Below are 20343 nucleotides of genomic sequence, written 5' to 3'. Positions count from 1 at the left end.
ATAGTTTCGGATCTCGCCACTGATCCTCATCAGTTCCCTTAGTTTTTTGTTGGGATATTCTCCCCAGAAGCTATTAATAGCTTCTTTACAAAAAACCTTTCAAACCCAAATGTCTCTTGTGACAATTCGAAATTCTTACGTTACCAGCGATACGACCCCAATGAGAAGTTCGTTTCGTTGGCGCCTGACTTCGTGGTCAACAAGGCATTTACAGACAACTACAATACATTTCCCACTGCTATGTGTCGTCACTTTGTGACGAATGCACATAACGTTGTTGTTGGTATTGCTAGTTAAAGCAATAAACCAAACAGTATGACCGTGCCTCGTCTACAACTTCAGTAGTGTTGGCGGGTTATTTGGGATACCATTTGTATTTTGTTTTTGCAAAATAGTCAGGCTTAATCCCAGTTTGTTGTTTTTATAAAAAACAACTATTTATTAGTGGGGAATGTATGGCATTGTCCGCCGAGGGGTAAGGCAGGGAAGACTATAGTTTCGGATCTCGCCACTGATCCTCATCAGTTCCCTTAGTTTTTTGTTGGGATATTCTCCCCAGAAGCTATTAATAGCTTCTTTACAAAAAACCTTTCAAACCCAAATGTCTCTTGTGACAATTCGAAATTCTTACGTTACCAGCGATACGACCCCAATGAGAAGTTCGTTTCGTTGGCGCCTGACTTCGTGGTCAACAAGGCATTTACAGACAACTACAATACATTTCCCACTGCTATGTGTCGTCACTTTGTGACGAATGCACATAACGTTGTTGTTGGTATTGCTAGTTAAAGCAATAAACCAAACAGTATGACCGTGCCTCGTCTACAACTTCAGTAGTGTTGGCGGGTTATTTGGGATACCATTTGTATTTTGTTTTTGCAAAATAGTCAGGCTTAATCCCAGTTTGTTGTTTTTATAAAAAACAACTATTTATTAGTGGGGAATGTATGGCATTGTCCGCCGAGGGGTAAGGCAGGGAAGACTATAGTTTCGGATCTCGCCACTGATCCTCATCAGTTCCCTTAGTTTTTTGTTGGGATATTCTCCCCAGAAGCTATTAATAGCTTCTTTACAAAAAACCTTTCAAACCCAAATGTCTCTTGTGACAATTCGAAGTTCTTACGTTACCAGCGATACGCCAACACTACTGAAGTTGTAGACGAGGCACGGTCATACTGTTTGGTTTATTGCTTTAACTAGCAATACCAACAACAATGTTATGTGCATTCGTCACAAAGTGACGACACATAGCAGTGGGAAATGTATTGTAGTTGTCTGTAAATGCCTTGTTGACCACGAAGTCAGGCGCCAACGAAACGAACTTCTCATTGGGGTCGTATCGCTGGTAACGTAAGAACTTCGAATTGTCACAAGAGACATTTGGGTTTGAAAGGTTTTTTGTAAAGAAGCTATTAATAGCTTCTGGGGAGAATATCCCAACAAAAAACTAAGGGAACTGATGAGGATCAGTGGCGAGATCCGAAACTATAGTCTTCCCTGCCTTACCCCTCGGCGGACAATGCCATACATTCCCCACTAATAAATAGTTGTTTTTTATAAAAACAACAAACTGGGATTAAGCCTGACTATTTTGCAAAAACAAAATACAAATGGTATCCCAAATAACCCGCCAACACTACTGAATATGTAAAATTACTTAATATTGTAATATTATGTGGCGCCCAAGGTTTTGTATTTTCAGTCTTTCAGATTATCTTTTTTTAAGAAACCTAATTAAACTCAATTTTTTTCAAAATATCTCTAAATATTGCTACAGTTAAAACTGTTACTCAGCCTTCTAGATCCTGAGATGACTAATTACATACATTTGGGTGGGGAGATTCGGCAGAAGCCTTTAAAATACTGAAAATTGGGTGTGATCTTTATATAGGGCCTATGTTAAAACATAGTTCTATATTGATAATTTTTTTACATTAGAAGTATGCCAGTATATAGCCACCGGTCACTACCGAAAACACATTAAGTGTTTTACCAATCTCAGCCGCTTTCGTGATTGCCAGGATTTCTGCCTGGATAACGCTGCAAAGATCTTCGACTGTAAATATCGACAGACCGGCCAGAGGTAACGAGTCACTTGCCCAGGATTCCCTACTAGGAAACTCTACTCTGATATCGTTATAGTTGTTATGAGAGGGAGTATAGTCACTGATGTGAGTACTTCTATCTAAAAAGTCACAAATTGGCATTGTGGTCCAAATTCAGCGATTTCAAGGCATCCGTTTTCCGGAGTCTCAGGGCACATTTTGCTGCCTTGAAGTTAAGCAGAAAATCCAATGGCTGGAGATTCAAGATTGCATTCAAGGCTGCCTGTGGTGTGCTTCTTAGCGCTCCGCTATTGAGGATCGACACCAATCGCTGTACGGTACTCAATTAGCCAGTAGTGTATGCCTGTTGACCCCTTGCCTGACACTTACCTATAGAGTTCTTGCAGAAGTAGAGTGCTATTACTTAGTGCGTTCCTCGACATTCCTTTTCCACGTTAGCATGTGTCAAGGACTGTACCCAAATATTTACGCTTCCTTGTGAAGACTTTAATTTCTGTTTCTGTGAGGTTTACGCCAAGGCCATGGGGTTGTGCCCAATTCAACAGTGTTTTAAGGAACCCTGCATGATGTCAGAAATAATCGGCAGAAATTTCCCACAGACTAACAAGACTACATCATCGGTATAAGCTACAACATTTATCCTAAGGTGATCGAATTTCAACAGTATCTCATTTATTACCAGAAGCCATAGTAGAGATGATAGTTCTCCTCCCTGTGGTCTGCCTCTGTTGACAGATTTCCTCACGAAATTCTCTCCAATAGACAAGTTGATAATTCTGCTTTCCAGCCTTCTATCAATCCAACCGTCAGGAAGGTGGTGATACCTGAATTATCGAGAGCAGAATGGATAGCTTTCAGTTTCAAACTGTTGTGTAACCGGAGGTGTCCATATTCAACTCGATATGTCCGACCACCTCATGTAAGGCAGTATCCATTGATTTGTCTTTGATGTATGTATGCTGAGATTTGCTAATTTTATTGGGGTTGATAGTATTCCTAATTTTGGAGTCTAGTAACCTTTCTAAAGTCTTTAGTAGAACGTTACCCCTTTCCATAGACTTGGTATGTACAATATAAGCAGACAAGTCCATTGGGTAGCTTATAGTGTTCTCTATCAGTTTCTTCTCTTCCTTGGTTCGAACCGTATGCCGATGTACACACCACACTTCGTCGATATGGACCATACAAGAGAGATCAAGAGTTTATCTGGCGGAGTTTGTCCACGCTTATAGTGTACTCTATCAGCTTCTCCTCTTCCTTGGTTCGAACCTTATGCCGATGTGTACACCACACTTCATCGATATGGACCATACAAGAGAGATCAAGAGTTTCTCTGGCGGAGTTTGTCCACGTCACATCGCTTTGCTATAGATTTCGGATCTTTAGATATTACTCTGCGAAATCTGACCGCTTCGTTTATCCTTCGATTGACCCAAGACTCACACTTAGTCTTCTTGTGTTTTACTTTTGTACCTATTAAATTGTTCTCTGTAAACGTCACAATGTTTTCTTCATTTTTTCTCCTGTGACCCCTCTTGGGAGCATAGGACATAGGGTGGCGCTATGTCCTGTCATGCCTATAGAGAGCAGCGGTTAGAGTTCTTGCTTATTATTGGCCGTTTTCCTCTGGATGACGCTTTCTGCTGCCATTCATATAGTGCACTATCCTCATATGTTGATGCCGAGGTTTGTTATTAAAAAATCAAGGGAGCTTCGGATGTATTTCATTTGGAGGGTTATGTTACCCTCTTTTTATAATTATTCGAAAACCACTTTTAAAGAATTTGGAACACGGGATTCACCGGTTTGTAGTCCACAATGCAGCTAAGTAGATGATTGATCTGATGTGGCTTGTTCTCCATGATGGGTCTGCCATCTATCGTTGCCTAAAAACAACGCCCCTTTAGTTTATTATATATGAAATAGAAATTTTCTCCTCCGCTGGAATTCGAAACCGAGACGCATCGGTGCACATTTTTAAACTGAAAATTCTTCTTCTTCTAAAAATAATTTAAAGATTTACTCTCTGGCTCTTCACATAACAAAACAATCTCTATAAATAAAACTTTCCAAAAAAAGCTTTGTTAATAGCTATTTCTGATTTGGAGCTAAAACGTTTGAATGCCTGCAAGCTTGCAATGCCACAAAAAGCTTTGCTGGGAACTTTAGTATTTCAAATAACATTTAAAGTTTATTTTTAATGAATTGTATATCACTTTCCGTTAGTACGAACAACTGAGATCCATGGATCTAAATGTTACCCATAAAGCAGAACGTGATGTAATACTCTTTACACAAGTTCCACGAACCGGTAGTACCACCCTAGTAAAGCTATTAGATGATCTATCCAAACGCAACGATTTCGCAGCTCATACTGATGATCATCCACCAGATGCAGATTACGATTTCGATCGTCAAGAACAAGATGATTTTCTAGAGGAATTTTTCGAATTGGAGGGATTTTTTTTCATATTCCGAACATAGAAATTGGATAAATATGACCGAGTATGATTTACCCAAACCAATTTATATTAGTTTGATCAGACATCCCATACAAAAGGTGATGAGTGCGTACTATGAGAAACGTAATCCATATGTATATATGAATCATATTATGGATGTAAAAAAGAACAATGTACCACAAAAACCATATTTTGATACAACGTTTAATGATTGTGTGGAAAAAGGAAAACTTCTGGAATGCCGTTTCGATTCGAAAATGGAATATAATAAAGATTGGCGGCGCATGGCATTGCATTTTTGTGGAAATGCACCGGTGTGCAGGTATGATGAAGGAGCTTTTAAAAGTTTTGAGAAGCTTTCTTGTTTATCATATAGAAACAGATCTTTTTCGTACAATAGAATAATTACAAGGAGCTAAGATCCATTATTTCTAAAATACAGAGAGGTTAAAATCATAGTTTTATTTGAAGAATTTAAAGCTTTTCAAGGCTTCGAGGGATAGCGAATTTAGCAAAATTTTTGTTTTCCTATTTCCATTTGAATTAATACTAATTAAAGCTTTTTAACATTTGCTGCGATGGAATCGGCCACAATGCAACCATAAAAAAGCTTTTGGTACAAATCTCTTGAATAATGCTAAGTAACATTTGCTGCGATGGAATCGGCCATAAAAAAGCTTTTGGAACAAAGCTCTTGAGTACGGCTTATTAAAGCTTTTTAAAGTTTGCTGCGATGGAATCGGTCAAAATGAGATCATAACAAAAGCTTTTGGTGAAAAGCTTGTAAGGCGAAAAAGGCTTTCTTTGGCAGCTCTTAAAATGCGTTCTTCCAACTTTTTTTCCTTCTCCCCAAAGCTGTACACCATTAAACCCGCCCATTTGAACAACACCGTAACGGCAGAGACGGAAAAATTAATTTTTAATCGCTTGCAAAAAGTCGGCTCCCAATCTCTGATGACCCTAATCGCCCAACTATCCTTGAAAAATAATTTCACCGCCTATGTTAACAAAGTAAATGCCACCGTTCGTATTGTGTATCCACCCGACGAGGAGGAAGCTTTAGCTGAAGAAATTACCGAAATTTCGGGTGCCATGTCTTATGTCGAACACATTAATTGGATTAATTTTGAAAAATACGATCTGCCAAAACCGATCTATATCAACATGGTTCGGCATCCCATTAAGAAGGTGATGAGTGCCTATTATTATTTACGCCATCCGGCCGTGTACAGTTATTATTTGTTACGCGGTAGCCGCAAATTGGAACCTAAAGAATATTTCGATACAAGTTTTAATGATTGTGTTAAAGAGGGCAAGTTACCGGATTGTCGATTTGATCGTGAAACTAAATACAATCAGGATTGGCGTCATTTTGCCATGTATTTTTGTGGTAATCATCGGGAATGCAAGTAAGAAGCACTCCTTATTTTAAAGAATGAATATGGAGAGGCAAAAATTTTGAGGGGGGAAGATGGTCAATTAGGTTAAGAGAAGTATGAGGATAACAAATAGCAATGACAAGGGACAGCGCCATCGAGTGGCAAATGAAAACACTAAATTAGCAAGGATCCCAACCACTGCACACAACTCATGGAGACATTGTTTCTACGAAAAGTTTGATAGCAGCCCCAACACCTAGAAGAGACTACAGCAGACCAATCATCCACTTAGCTGAAATAGAATCATAATAGGATTGGCAGGCGTCAACGAGCGGAAAACGAAAACACTAAATAAGCGTGAACATCAACCACGGTTCAAAACATAAGGATGGGTTATTTCTATGCAACGATAAATGGCAGCACCATCAACTAGAACAGACAACATCAGACCAATTGTCTATTTGGTTGGAATAATATCATAATAGGAAGATAGCGCCACCCAAGGGAAAGACAACATTAAATACGCAAGGACCCCAAAAACTAAACAAAATTCAAGGAGGCGTTGTTTCCAGGCAATGATAGATGACAGACCCATCACCTCAGGCAGACTACAGCGCAGGAAGAAACAATCTTTTAAAGTGGTTTTCGATTCTTTGTAAAAAATAAGCTTAAATCCCCACCCTCTGAAGCTTTCTAACTTTATAATAATCAACATTGGCCAGAAGATAGCGCTACCCAGAAGAAACAGCAACACTATATAAGCAGGGACACCAATCACTGCACATAGCAAAAGGAGGAATTGTTTCCAGGCAACGATAGATGGCAACCCCATCACATAGTACAGACTATGCTTTTTTCATAAAAATTTTTTAGAGTTTGAAATTTTCAATTTTGCACGAAACTCACCACCTTGGACAAATAAAGCATAGGAGAACAAATTCGTACAAAGTGGTTTTCGATTTTTTGTAAAACGAAACTTAAAACCCACTCCAGATGAAATACATCCGAAGCCTCCTGATATATTAATAACTAACATCGGCATGAACACATGATGATATCACAAAATATGAATGCCAGAGGATCGCGCAACCCAGAGAAAAACGGTAACTCTACATAATCAGGGACACCAACCACTGCATAAGGTCAAGGATGCGTTGTTTCTAGGCAACGACAGATGTCAGCCTCATCACATAGTACAAACTAAGCTTTTTCATAAAAGCTTTTTAGAGTTTAAAGTTTAAAACTTATAGTGTTTATTTCTAAATTTTTCTGCTCTTACCTCGTTCTTAATCTTCAAGCTTTTCCTAATAATTCATAAGCTTTATACACAATAAAAGTGTTACTTTTTGTATAAAAAATGCTTCAAAAATATTGATTTCAAAGGCAAAAAGCTTACAAAGCTTAAAGCTTTCAAATGGAAATGAGATACTTCATTAAATCGATTTTCAAATCTTATTCGTGCCTAATGGTATTTTATTTGTTTCCCTCAACCCCTCCCCCCAAGTTATACAACCTTGATCCAAAGAGCTTAAATAATACGGGAAAAGCTGGACAGGAATGTCTCTTTTTCAATCGCATCGAAAAAGTTGGCTCCCAATCTTTGATGACACTGCTACGACAGTTGTCTGTCGTGAATAATTTCACACCCTATCACAATCAGGAGCATATAGTCAGTCCAAAGCTACTAACAGACGATGAAGAACGCGATGTAGCCGAAGAAATATCTGAGGTGGCCGAGCCAATGTCCTATGCTGAACACATCAATTGGATAAATTTTACCAAACATGATTTGCCAAAACCTATCTATGTAAATATGATACGGCATCCCATACAAAAGGTTATCAGTGCCTATTATTATGTCCGACATCCGACTGTATTTGGTTATTATGTCAAACATCGTAATCGTAAAATGGAAACAAGAGAATGGTTCGATACCACATTTAATGATTGTGTCAAACAGGCCAAGATACCGGAGTGTATATTTGAGCCGCATAACGACTACAATGCCGATTGGCGGCGTTTAGCTTTGCGTTTGTGTGGAAGTCATCCGGATTGCAAGTAAGAAAAACAAATATTTATAAGGGGAAAAATACTTCGAAATTGACCACTTCCCCAAACCGAAAAAAAAGATCTGTTTCTATATTTATTTAAAATTTGTGAATTGAAAAAAAATTAAAGGAAAACATTCAAAAAATTCCAGGAACTTTAATTCACCCACTGCCACACAAATGGCCAAACAAAATATAGAACGTGAATATGCTGTTGTGGGTTCCTGGGAAGATACAAATATTACCCTGACCGTATTGGAACATTATATACCGCGATTTTTCCGCGGTGCCACTGAAATGTATTATAGTAAGTAATTGAAATAAGTCATCGGTTATATAACCTTATTTGTCGTATTCTCTCTGACACACTGTAATATATTTTCCAGGTGATAAAAGTGGTAAATTCAAGAAAAATGCAACACCCCATAATACCGAGTTGGAACCCGAGGTTGAGGCCAAATTGAAAATACAATTTGCCCATGAAATTGAATTGTATAATTTCTGCAAGCAACGTTTATACAAACAATATATTGCCATTAAGAAGGAAGAACTTATGGAGAAATTTAATTGAGTTGACAGATTTAAAAAAAAAAAAAAAAAACAAAGCTACAAATAATTATAAGTTTTAATATACAAAACGTGGAGAATGGAATATGTTCTATTCCACAAAATTTTAATAACCCAATGAGAACTACACCAAACCGAAAATTAGATGCAGAACATTTGTATACACAATATATTTTTTTTAATATTTCACTATTATGGATATTGTGTTCGGTTCTGCATTATTTTCTTTAGATTTTTTTCAGAGGCTTTAGATATTAGGAACAAACAAATTTAATAAAATAAAAATAATAATAAGCATATGACGTGTTTTATTTTTTATAATATAAGTATTTGTGACAATACATGCCTAAAAGTATGCACCACACATAGTGTGTTTCTATATAATATGAACATATGATAACACAAATTGCTATAAATTCAGTCTAGTATACATAAAATTGAATTGTTCTATATTCTCCGGCAACTACCTCAGTTCCATCTACAATCCCAATAATTTCGTCTTTTGATATTCTTTCGACTGAGCCTAAGTTGTCTTCAGCTGTTAACTCAATTAATTCAACAAACACTGTAACGTCCGACACCTATGTGTATTTGTCTACCCCAACTGACGATCCTCTACTAAATCCTCAGCGGGTTTCACAAAGTCATTCATATATTCTTTCTATTGTTATCCAGAACCGACATCACTACCATCAGACCAATGTATAGTAATTGCACCGCGGAAAACTATTTTCATATTTCGATTTCATCCTGATACTTCAACTTCAGAATTACGATATTTGAAATGACAATTGAAGCAATCCACTATTTTAAAACCAATTATGAATTGATGTAAACCTCATTTATTTTATTTATCCTATTAGATTTAAGCTTATTAATGCAACCCTAGTTTGAATTTAAAATGTAACTACAACACTGTAAATAATCTTAGAATCTTATCGATCTTTTAAGAATGTTATCGATAACGATTAACACATTTTGTAACCCAGAAAAGGGTATAAAAGAGCGACGAAAACACAAGAAGTCACTCATTCCGCAATCTTCATTCAAACACGATACATTGTTGTATCCATCTGATAAGGTTGCACAGAATAGTAATAAAGTCGGTCTTTAAAAAATAATCAAGTCGTTTATTTATTTATGAATCGGTACAAATTGCGAAGCAAGGAATTGTAGTCCAAGATAGCCAACGTTCCATCGCTCAACGAAAGGTCTTCTACACAATGATTTAAGGATATTTAAATTTTATTCAAATCAAGCAAGGGATATATCTTTCTTCAAAATCCTTGTTCCCAATAACTTATATTTCACAATAGTTTATATGACATTTTGGCCTGACGGACTATTAGTAAAGGAATTAGTTTACAGGAAAAGATCTAATCCAATCAATCTGGTTGTTCCTCTATTCTCTATTCCAAAATACTAGTAGAGTCATTGATATTTTTATACAAAAATGTTAGAGCTTTTGAAAACAAAACTCAATAGTTTATATTTTTTTAAAGTTTTTAATGTGATTATAAAGTTGTAATAGGATTCAAGCCCTCAAAAAGAGTTACTGAAATATTTTGCGATAATTATAGAGTTTAGAGAATTATAGAGTATAGATGTACCAAACCCCTCTCTAGAGGGGTTTGGTACATCTATACGAAGACTTTTTGGTCTTCTAAATGAAGGCCGGACAAACCCCTGCGCAAAATTCAACTATTTGTTGCTTCTAGGCAACGATAGATGGCACCCCTTTTACATAGAATAAGCTACAGCGGACCAACAGGGAAAATTGTGTAGTAGACTTACAAGGAAACTAATATAAGGATGAAACAAATAGAAAAATATATTGAAGGATATTTGGACTTTTTACCAAAAATTGGTTGATATACTATAAGAATTTCTCAAGAGTTCGTTGTGAAAACCCTTGATAAGATCAGCCCCTTAGGACTTCAGTAAGCTAAGAAACAAATAGAAAATTATATTGAATGATATTCAGAATTTTGTTTGAAATTCTTTGAAATCGGATATCAAATAAAATAAGAAAATACTCTGATAAAAATGTTGAGTCCTTCCGACGAACGTTGGATAATTGGAAAAAAGTAAAACCAAATTCAAGAATATCTGCTCCGAAATTAGCTACTGAGCTGAAAATATATTTTCAAAAGGAAGTTAGTGCCTCAAATGTCCGATGAAGTCTTCGTAGACAAGATTATCAAACCATTCATAAATGATCGCAACAGACGTAGAATGATCGCAACAGACGTAATTCAAACACCTGCCAAATCACCTGTGGGAAATATTAGACTTTCCGATTTTTATACCCTTCACCACACTGTGGTACAGGGTAGTATGTCTTTGTGCATATTTTTGTAACAGGCAAAAGGAAACGAGATAGACACATGGTTCCTTTTTAGAATATGCATAGAATCACTTTTTAAGTCGATTTATGCATGTCCGTCCCTCTGTCCATGTATTTTTGTGAACAGAGTACAGGTCGCATTTATGATCCGATTTGGATGAAACTTGACATAGGTCACTTATTTGGCCCAAGGACGAACCCAATTGAAATTGGGAAAAATCGGTCCAGGTTTAGATATAGCTCCCATATATATTTTCGTCCGATTTAATGCAACTGGTGTACCAATGGCCCTATATATCGTTCGATTTGCACGAAATTTGGCATAGCGTAATGAATTATGTCTAGAATGATGTGTGTTGAGTTTCCTGGAAATCGGTCCAGATTTAGATATAGCTCAAATATATATTTTCGTCCAATTTAAGGTAAATCGTGCGCCAAAGACCCTAAATATCTTAAGATCTGCACGAAATTTGGCACAGCGTAATTAATTAGGTCTAGAATGATTTGTGTTAAGTTTCCTGAAAATCGGTTGAGATTTAGATACAGCTCCCATATATATTTTCGTCCGATTTAAGGTAAATGGTGCACCAAAGTACACATATATGTTTCGATTCGCACGAAATTTGGCATAGCGTACTGAATCAAGTCTAGAACGATGTGTGTAAAATTTCTTGAAAATCGGTCCAAATTTAGATATAGCTCCCATATATATTCCGATTTTATGTAAATGGTCCACCAAAGTCTCTATATATCCTTCGATTTGCATGAAATTTGACATAGCGTACTGAATTGATACTAGATGTGTGCAAAGTTTCGTGACAATCGGTTCAGATTTAGATATAGCTCCCATGTATATTTTCATCCGATTTAAGGTAATTGGTGCACCAAAGACCCTATATATCTTTCGATTTGCATGAAATTTGGCGTAGCGTATTGAATTGCGTCTATAATAATGTATGCAAATTTTCGTGAAAATTGGTTCAGATTTAGATATAGCTCCCATATATATTTTCGTCCGATTTTATGTAATTGGTGCACCAAAGTCCCTATACTGAATTAAGTCTAGAATGATGTTGCTAAGCTTCGTAAAAAGATCCATAGCTAGGCCGATTTACACAACGTACTGATGTAATATAAAATAGTCTCTGCCAAGTTTCCTTAAAATCGATTCAGATATATTCTAGGATACATATGTAGAATGTACCCAAAGTGGTGAAGGGTATCATATAGTCGGCCCAGTCCGACTTTACTACTTTCCTTACTTGTTGCATCTGACTTTTGGATTTTTGCCTTTAACTAAAATGACGACTTTTCGAACTTTCGGTCTTTGTCAAACTGGTGAAAACCCGATTTTTGACTTGAACAAACTTTTTATATAAATGTCTGTCAACAGATAAAATAAAGTTCTGGAATGTGTAATTTTTGAGCAATTTGGGCTTTGGTATAATAAACCATGTATTTATAAAGAAAATCAAAAGTCGATCTTGAAAAGTCGACTTTGCGATTTCCTCAAAGATCAGAAGTTAACTTTGACTTTCTTATTTTTCAATAAAAAAGACGATTAGTCGAAAGTTGATATACTTATCCCTAGACTGTCGCCAGATGACGTTTACTTGTGGGCTGTTAAATGGCATCCGGCAGGTACAAGGTTATTTGGGCTCCCTACTATCAACTATTTAATTGACTTTTTGTTTGGTCCCCGATAATACAACCACAAGGTTTACTGGCTGTATCAGAGTAACCTTCACCTGTCAACTAACTGGGGATTTGTACGGATGTTTTTACGATATAGCAAACTTGATGGGTTACTGGTTTACAAGAGCATATATCCACATTTCGTAAATCGCCGATCAAAGAATGCAGGTCAATCTAATTCGTATAAATAAATAAACGTTATAAGTTTTTTATTAACGAAATTCTTTGGGTTGGAGTCAGTCCTGCTTTCATGACAATCGCACCTAACATGACTTGAAATGTGATATGAAAGGGATTTTTAATTTTCTGTGAGGAAAATTGTGATTTATTGTCCAATGCAGATTCATTTTTAATAATATCCTACTTTTACCTCAAAATATCTCATTATCCGGCTAAGAGCTTTCTCCCTCTCCAGATCAATAATAACCTATAGTTACAAAAACAGCTGATTGTTTTTTTGCACCTAAAAGTATGCATTGCTTATAGATAAGAATCTTTGTTGTAACGGTATTTTCTGTCCTACTATATTTTGGTACCTCATAAATGCATCGCCAATGTTATTGCCTTAACTTCGGGTTTCATCTTCTTTAATAATTCTCGGAATGGTGTAATATTTCCCCCTCTTTCTGAAACTGCATTTTATTTTCTAACTAACTAAAAATTGTAGCTTGCTCTGACCATTCCATTTGGGTTTTCCCACATTGAATCTACTTGAAACAGAAAACTAATTCCAATATTCCCTCTCTTTCTCCCCGATTCTCCCCACCCAGCTGTTTAACCTAAATGCCGATGCATTGAATAATACCAAAAAAGCTCAAACGGATATTATGTTCTTTAATCGGGTGCCCAAAACAGGCAGTGTACAAATGATAAATCTCTTGAAAAAATTGGGTAAACTACATGAATTCGATGTTGAAGTTGATCCCCAACAGGGCGGTATACGCACCGTACTCGAAGAGGATGACATCGAAAATCAAATTGATAATATCAATAATTTAGAAGAGAGCACGGTGTTTGTTAGTCATGTGAATTATATAAATTTTACCGATTATGATGCGGAACGTCCCATTTATATGAATATGGTTCGAGATCCGGTAGAGCGTGTTATTAGCTGGTATTATTATGTACGTTCACCATGGATTTTTGTACCGAAAAGGCGTCAAAGTAATCGTCCCATGCCAAATCCAAAATGGGCAAATACCGAATTTGATCAGTGTGTATTGAGTAAGGATAAGGCGTGTACCTACATTGAAGGATCTGAATTTGAGAGGGCCGGTGATCATAGAAGGCAAACATTGTTTTTCTGTGGTCACAATGAGCATAAATGCATGTAAGTTGAAGAGAATTTTTCTCCCAAAAATTCAGAATTTTTTTAATTCGAAAAACTACAACTATTTTAAGGCCCTTCAATACCCGTTTACCCTTGGAAATTGCCAAACGTAATGTGGAGCAAGAATATGCTGTGGTCGGCACCTGGGAAGATACCAATGTTACTCTAACGGTCTTGGAAAATTATATACCACGTTATTTTAAGGGGGCCTCGAAAATGTATTATTGTAAGTCCACCATCGAACAATATTTCCAAATCAAATTATTAATTTCCCCTCCAATTCGTTTTCTACAGTGGACTTGGCCAATGACCACAAAAACAGTAATCCCATGAAACCGCATATTAGTGAAGAAATTAAGAATATGGTCCGCCGTAATTTTACACGTGAAATTGAATTCTATCAATTTTGCCGCCAACGTCTACACAAACAGTATTTTGCCTTGAAACAAAAGGAATTGCGTGAAATCGAAGAAAAAGAAAATGAAAAGAAATTGACATTCCTCAATAAGGCCTTGTTGAGATTAAATTAAGTTTGGCATGTAGTTTTGGAATTTTTTAGGAAAATAATTTTTCAATAAAATATATGTACTTTTTTAAACACAATATGTTTTATTTAATTTTATTATGGAAAACCATAAAATTTAATATTTATAAACTCAAATATAAAATATTACAATCTTACATATAAATATTAAATGCATACTTTTGGGATATAATATTCGGATGGTATCTAATTTTGGAAACATACAAACTTAATGTTTTCAACATCAAATTTGGTTTAAATAATTTTGAAAACATATATTTCATCTGAGAAATTGTATTTCTTAACATTAAATTAAGTTTAAATATTTCTTTCTTTAAATTTTGTTCATTAATTTCTCCTAATTATTATTACAAATTCAAATTATTACAAAAGTTTGGTGGCCAACCTTAAGGGTCATAAAAATTATTAAGCAACCTGACACATAATCGAAAAAATTGTATCGCAATTAAAAATTATCTTTTTTTTAAAGTGTTAACTTAAAGCTAGTGCACTGTGGTTTTTTTACGTTTATTTTGACATAAACTCTAATTTTAAAGCTATTGAATTGAAATTTGGTTTGTATACATTTTTTATGCTCCCAAGATGACCTATCAATTTTCATATGATTTGGGCCACTATTTCATATAGCTGCCATATAGCCGATCTGGCCGATTTGGCCCAACTTTTTTGTTTATGAAGCTATTGAAGTGAAATTTGGTTTGTATAATTTTTTATGCTCCCAAGATGACCTACCAATTTTCATATGATTTGGGGCACCATTTCATATAACTGCATTCCATTACTGACTGCTTTATTCGAAACAAAGGTCATGTCTCTGTAGTTGAATATTTTGGCTGAAACCGTAGCAGCAATGATATAGAGTATTTTGTGAAGCAACTTCGGAGGCTAATTTCCTTTTTAGCCTAGGTCCAGCATGTTCATAATTTAATTTTGGACGAACATTTCGCAGTATTACAATAGACAAATATGACAAAAAGGGCATCTCGTCTTAATTTTACATACCTGCACTAACGTTTTCCATAATTACACATTTTATTTTTTTTTTCAATTTTGTCAAATTACAAGCACTTGTCAAATTACAAGCACTCGGACTTAGCTGGTTTTTACCGCCAGTTGTACCAAAATAATGTAACTTTCAAACTGCTGACTTTTAAAGCTCGCCAGCAAACAAAGGGTTGCCACCCGCATTGATATTAAATGTTTTTTCTAATATGGATGTCTACATTTAGGAAATCAGTTACATTTCAAAATATGAAAACAAAAAAAAAATTGATTTTATGCCAAAAGATCATACTTTTTACCCATAGTGTAGTGGACTAATAAATTAAACTTCCAGGCTCAAAAAAGTAATAAGAAACGGATTTAATAATTTAAATCTGTTAATTTACACAAAATTATGTAAGCCAGTGTACATAATTTTAGTCCAACCAAAAGTAAAATTAACCCAATTAATACTTTTTATTATGAGTTGAAAACTACAATCACAGCGTCATAGTTCTACAGACAAATGGAATTCTCTCGACATGATGCATACTTTTAGGGTCGTGAAATGTAATAGGGAGCCTGACTAATCAAATTAACTTGATATGTCGCATTCGTTGCATTTATTGAAAAATAATGGCATAATACTCTTACTCGGCGTAGTACGTTGAAGGCTAGTGTAGTGTAGTGAAGGCTGGTGCATACTTTTAGGCTTAGTTAATTAAAAATGCACCTGAATTAAGTATTTTTTCTGTGTTTAAGATTTCAGTCGCAAAATAATACATATAAAAATAAAATAATATATTACAAGAATTATGGGCATTATCCAAGACCGTCACAAGTTCGGTCGAATTGGATTTTTTGCTCGCATTTTTTTTTTTTTTTTTTTTTTTTTTTGGTTGGCCGTGTGCAAATTGCTCTGGAGAGTGCTCTGAAGGGCAAGTCGGTGGATATGTATAAATACACAATTACAAAATTTGCCATACTCTTTGAAACGCTCTTTACGTTGTAGGATTCAGTATTGAAATAAATGTCAAAATGGTGCATACTTTTAGGCTCACCAAATTAAAAATTTATATGATTTAAGCAGTTTTCTGGGTTCAGTCTCAGGACTTATATATGAAGTACAAGGTACTCCTGTAGGTCTATTCTGTAATCCTACATACTTTGACAGTGCATGAAATTTGACTTGTAAAATAAATTTCAAAACTATAACAAAGGTATGGTGCATACTTTTAGGATAGCCAAATTTAAAATGTATCTAAATTAAGAATTTTTTGGAGTATATTTGAAATTCAATCTAAATTACTTCTGATAAATCTTATAAATAAGAAATCATATACTCCCTAAAGTTGTAAATTTGAGTTCAAAAAAACTAAAACAAAGGTTTGGTGCATACTTTTAGGCTCAGGAAATTTAAAATCTTTCTAAATTAAACACTTTTGCGTTATATGAAAACTCTTCTAAATGAATTCCAGCATAATACAATATAATATAAAATATCCTACAGTCTTGGAAAGTGTATGTTTAAGTAGCAAAATAAATGTCTAAACTATAACAAAGATTTGGTGAATACTTAAGCCTTACCATGTTGATCTAGGGAATATTCTGATGGGACCAATAGATATTTAAAAAAAAAATATTTATATACAAAATTAGAGATAGTCTTCGAATACAAATTCCTGGTGTCGTCTTATAGAACTTATATAAGAAAGAACTTCTGGAAATATTAAAGTGTCAGATTTCTTTAAGAATCCCAAAGTTATTCTATTTCTTATATTTGTGTAGTTATAAAAGTTTCATAGATCTTTTATAGACTCCGGACCTATAAAAACCTTTTGTTTTTAACGAACTTTTCATAGGTCTTATAAAAATGGAAATCCTTCCAACATTCTTCCAGAAAAAGCATATATAGATAAGAAACCTTTTTCTGGTCTTCGTTAAATATAAAATAGTTTACAGGATTTTCTATAGAACTTCTGGAGATTAGTTGGTGAAAGCAGGATTTCTTCTTGTTCAAAATACTTTTAACGGAAATTTAATTTTTCAGATCCTCTAGCCAGTCGTTCAGCATGTTCTAAAATCCCACATTCAACGCTGATAAGACAGTTGTTGATGTTCAGATTTAATGACGCTCACGATGGGAAAACTCTCCACAGATCAAATTCTGTTATTGGAGCAAATAGTTTATTGATAAATATTGTGTGTTTTAGATTAATCCAAGCAAGGGTAGTTTATGTAGTACCTTAGGACAAATATTTCACAATAAAGCATGGCCTTATAACCACTCATAAAGAAGTTCGTGTATCGCCTTGTCTTTTTTAGATACTGAATGCCTATTTTTCTATATTTTACACTTCTCATAGAAGTCCTTCTTGTGAACTTGTATAGAAATACCACTTCTAAAAATGGGGTATTTTTTTCATTTTTTAGAGAGGAGTGTACTTCTATGGGTAAATAGAACACATTACTTCATTCAAAATATAGATATTTAACAACATAACTCGCACATAGATATTGTATCACCAACAGATTGGAAATTGTTCAAAGAGCTAGTACAGGTATCCAATTGAGTGTATAACCCTTAGGGATAAAATTCCATCAACTGGTTTCAAGGGGTAAAATATTATATATTTTTATATATGAGACCTTCTACAGGTCTGCCAGAAAAATTAACTTCAACATGCCTCTACTGTAGCTTCCATATCCAAAGATTCGCATCAATCAATCCAAAGATTCGTGTCAATATTTTCGTATAATATCGGTTACAATTGTACTTTAAAAATTCATCCAAAATTTACGTAGAAAATGTCTACAAATATCCATGAAAATTTATAAAATAAAACAAAGACCTCACAGTGACTTAACTTCCATAAAATAAACCTACCCCTCTCTGTGTCCTACCAACTTCTCCCAAAAAAGTATCCCAAACTACGTTTGATGCGCCGCTAATTTTCCAAGTAGTCACAATTTGTGCTTAAAGGTAGTACCATTTTTGAACTAACGAACATCGTATATATTCCCCCAAAGTTCCAATTTTCCTTAAAAGTAGTTCTATTTGTGGACTAACGAATTTTCCCCCTGCAATTCCACTATAGATCGGGAATTACCATTAATTCACACTTTTTCCCCCATAAATTTTAAGACCCCCGTAGTTCCGATTTCTCCTTAAAAGTAGTACCATTTTTGACTAACGAATGTTACCCCTGACAAGCATGGAACCCTTCTCGAAATTACCAATAATTCACACCTTTCCCTCCATGAAATTAAAGATCCAAAATTATCAACAATTTCTACATTTCCCCCGCATAGCTTTCAAACCTCTCCGCGGCTAAACTGAACAATACTCCCAAAGCCGACATTGAAGTTTTATTCTTCAACCGCCCCACCAAAGTTGGTAGTGAATCTCTGCTCCAATTATTGATGACCTTAAAAAAATTCAATAATTTTGATATAGATTTTCGTGGTCTACGACAACGCGTTCTTATGAATATGCCACAAGCGGAACAAAGAAAAATTGTCCAACGTATTGCCGATTTGATTGATGGTTCTGTTTATATTTCCCATGTTAATTGGATTAATTTTACCACGTTCGATTTAGCCAAACCTATTTACATCAATATGGTTAGAGATCCGGTGGAAAGGGTTATATCCTGGTATTATTATATACGTTCATCGTATCGCAATGCAATGATTTTTAATAAATTTCCTAATGCTGTAATGAGATCAGAGCAGTGGTTTAAAAAAGATTTCAATGTGTGTGTGCGAAGTGGTGACGCAGAATGTGCGTTCATTCAAATGCAAATACGTGAACCGAAATTGGATTTTCGTCGACAATCGTTGTTCTTTTGTGGACACAGCGAAGATTGTTTGTAAGTAAATTTTGGAAAAAAAACAAAACTGGGGTGTTCTGATGATTATTGAGGTGATCATGTCCAAGGGGGGGAAAATGTAGGAAGATATCAGTATCCACATATTGGGCGCCATTAAAACTAAATTATCAAAAAACAATATCCAAGGGTTCAAAATACATTTTAGAAATTAAATTTTACTCTTCTGTCTACAGTACAAAATTATAAAAGTATGGCGCATACTTTTAGGCCAAGGCCGTCAAAGTTTGTAAAATGGGACGATAACCTTATTTTAGAAGTATGGAATGGAAAAAAATTGTCACAATTCTCTTCCTTAGCTTTGCAATTAAAGACTGGAGTAGTAAATTTTATTTCAAAATTAAAACAAATGCCTGATGCATTCTTTTAGGCTACGCAAAATTAAAGTTGATCTCAGGGTAGTTTCTTATATAAAAAACTGGCGAAAGTCCTGATAAATTTTTACTCTGATCAAGAATACATACGTACACCCAAAGACTACGAGGACGTAGAGTATTTATAATTTTATTTTATAGAGGTGTGGTGCATACTTTTAGGCCCAACAAAAGAAGAAATGATCTCAGGATAGTTTGTTAGATAAAAACAGACATCCCGACACTTGTTACTATAAAAATGGAATAGTAAATTATATTTTGGACTCAACCTTCGTCATCGATAACAAATGCATGTTATAGTCGTAGACAATATATTTTACACTTTACACATTTTGGCGCCCAACGTTCGGAGTTTTTAGGATATAAGAAAAAATTATAACTTTTTAAGAAACAGTTAAAGTAGAACTGATAATGTACCATTGATTGGAAAAGACTCGGAATACTTCATAATAACTAAAGATGACTTATAGAAAATCCGCTTTCTAAAAATGCTTAGACCTTATATACCTGGAAGACCTTATATTAGTATTCTAAGCGATCTTGTATAATGGGGCCCTCCTCAAGCAAAAATAACCATAGCAAATCTATAGAAAGTATTATCTCTGTATGTTGGGTTTTCATATTAGAAATTTTGCTCGGAAAAATATACTGAACTATTTG

The 20343-nt window shown here is 35.0% G+C and overlaps 1 protein-coding gene across 1 annotated transcript in view; it reads left to right on the top strand.

Moving 5' to 3' along the window:
* The window catches only part of LOC133329138 (heparan sulfate 2-O-sulfotransferase pipe-like), a 176398-nt gene that overhangs the window by 153808 nt on the left and 2247 nt on the right, over window positions 1-20343 (top strand). The window lies entirely within an intron of this gene.

Source organism: Musca vetustissima, unplaced genomic scaffold (genome assembly GCF_032173495.1).
Source record: "Musca vetustissima isolate MV318-11 ecotype Yass unplaced genomic scaffold, APGP_CSIRO_Mvet_v1 utg7330, whole genome shotgun sequence".
NCBI lineage: Eukaryota > Metazoa > Arthropoda > Insecta > Diptera > Muscidae > Musca > Musca vetustissima.
The sequence above is the reverse complement of the archived record's forward strand: the minus strand, read 5'-3'. Positions and strand labels throughout refer to the sequence as shown.